Source organism: Salmo salar, unplaced genomic scaffold (genome assembly GCF_905237065.1).
Source record: "Salmo salar unplaced genomic scaffold, Ssal_v3.1, whole genome shotgun sequence".
NCBI lineage: Eukaryota > Metazoa > Chordata > Actinopteri > Salmoniformes > Salmonidae > Salmo > Salmo salar.
This window is the reverse complement of record NW_025548136.1, coordinates 784-3319: the sequence shown is the minus strand read 5'-3', so window position 1 is coordinate 3319 and position 2536 is coordinate 784. Positions and strand designations below refer to the sequence as shown.

Here is a 2536-nt window from a genome sequence, read left to right as displayed (position 1 = left end):
CCAGACGCGCTACTTTTTTTCAGCCAGAGCCTGCAAAGCCACGATTCAGCTTTTTACCGCCTTCTGAGACCCTATGGCAGCCGTAGGAAGTGTCACGGGACAGCTAAGATCCTCACTCTTCAATAAACAGAGACAAGAAGAACGACACCTTGTCAGACAGGCCACTTCCTGCATGAAACCTTCTCAGTTTTTTGCCTGCCAAATGAGTTCTGTTATACTCACAGACACCATTCAAACAGTTTTAGAAACTTTAGGCTGTTTTCTATCCATATGTAATACGTATATGCATATTCTAGTTACTGGGTAGGAGTGGTAACCAGATTAAATCGGGTACGTTTTTTATCCAGCCGTGAAAATACTGCCCCCTAGCCATAACAGGTTAAACACATTTTTTTTGTAAGAAGATCCATTCCAACATTTGGAATTGGACTTATTGAAATATTCCGAATTGAGGCGAAGAAGGGGTGTTTAACAGTAACAGATAAGTATAGCAAATGGGTAGAAGCGTTCCCAACTTACTTGGTGGACATGATTAAGTCAAGATATTATCCCTAGAGTTGGTTTACTAGGAGCCATCTCTTTAAATGATGGATGACAGTTTAGCTAATCAGGTAGAGCCTATAGAATGACAGAGTTGGAGATACCAGAACAGGTAGACATAGAAGTTGAAGAAATACTAGCAGAACACATGAGAAGACTGTTTGTTAACCAAACCCGTATGTCCAAGATTTTGTGTCCAACAGGTGAATTACAGGAGAAGGTGATTCACTCAATCCAACCAGGAGACTGGGTGTGGATCCAGTCCCTAAGGAGAAAAAACTGGAAGTCTGTCTGTCTGTCTGTCTGTCTGTCTGTCTGTCTGTCTGTCTGTCTGTCTGTCTGTCTGTCTGTCTGTCTGTCTGTCTGTCTGTCTGTCTGTCTGTCTGTCTGTCTGTCTGTCTGTCTGTCTGTCTGTCTGTCTGTCTGTCTGTCTGTCTGTCTGTCTGTCTGTCTGTCTGTCTGTCTGTCTGTCTGTCTGTCTGTCTCATGAACTAAGATGTTTTCTGTGCTTTGTGTTTCAGCATGATGAGAAACCCTACTGCACTAACTGTTACATGAAGATGTTTGGTACCAGAGGTAGATACTGCTTGGTGATGTACTGTAACTGTTGTGATGAGAAACCCTACTACACTAACTGTTACTTTAGCTGCTGTGCGTCCCAAATGGCAGCCTATTCCCTACATTGTACACTACTTTGGCCAGAGACTTGGTCAAAAGTAGTACACTAAATAGGGAACAGTGTGTGTCTTAGGATGCTATGTACAGCAAATATCTCATACATCTCTCTCTCTCTCTCTCTCAGCAGGTAACAGGAGACTGATGTCAAACTGTCACAGCTCAGCCTCCTCTTCCTCTTCCTCCTCCTAGGAACCAGTCTACCAAAAACCACCAAAATACAACCTAATGAGAACTAACAGCCTATCAACAAGGATCTATGTTCAACAAACCTGACATTCAGCCATCAAGACAATGACCAACCAACTAGACCCAACATTCAGCCAACCAACATTTGACCAACCAAGAAATATTCTGAAAGTCTCCCTCTTTCAGTCAGTCATAAAACAACTACCTTGACCACAACATTGTGTTCAATGGAGAAACGGTTGTTCTTCAATAAAACAGAAGCTTCTACAGTCTTCTGGTTGAAGTGTGTTAAACACAGAGTCTCTTTAGGCATCAACACACATCCTACACTACACATGTACTGGAGTACACAGACACACATCCTACACTACACATGTACTGGAGTACACAGACACACATCCTACACTACACATGTACTGGAGTGGACACTACCTAGTCAGATCATGTTTCAATACCACCAGAGTTCTGAACACATACACACACACACACACTTGGCTATGAGGGTTTCAGCATGATATTCTTACTGTATGTTGTAGTCTGTCCAAGAGAGGAATCACACAAGACTGACAGCCTGTGAGTTTATTAAAAGCATTCAGTTGATTACATGGCAGTTTAGAGAGCAACATCATAACAATAATCTACATCATAATCAATAATCAATATCATAACATTTATAATCAATAACATCATATATATACCACTAACAACATCATAACAATAATCTACATCATAATCAATTATCAATATACTACTAACACAAATAATCTACATCATAATCAATATCATAAGGTAAACCCCAACAACAAACAAAAATGACTTGAGAAAAATGTTTCATAATACAAAGAATGACCAGATGGACTAATAATGGAAACACTTCAAGATAAAGAATCTAAGAGACACTAAATAAGATAAAGAATCTAATAGACACTAAATAAGATAAAGAATCTAAGAGACACTAAATAAGATAAAGAATCTAAGAGACACTAAATAAGATAAAGAATCTAAGACACTAAATAAGATAAAGAATCTAAGAGACACTAAATAAGATAAAGAATCTAAGAGACACTAAATAAGATAAAGAATCTAAGAGACACTAAATAAGATAAAGAATCTAAGAGACACTAAATAAGAT

At 38.9% G+C, this 2536-nt stretch overlaps 1 long non-coding RNA gene across 1 annotated transcript; it reads left to right on the top strand.

Annotated features, from left to right (window-relative positions):
- Positions 1 to 1031: 1031 nt before the first annotated feature.
- On the top strand, positions 1032 to 1676 carry LOC123732696 (uncharacterized). Its single transcript, XR_006763353.1, has 2 exons — positions 1032 to 1116; positions 1343 to 1676. It is a non-coding gene; the product is annotated as an uncharacterized lncRNA (long non-coding RNA).
- Positions 1677 to 2536: the final 860 nt, after the last annotated feature.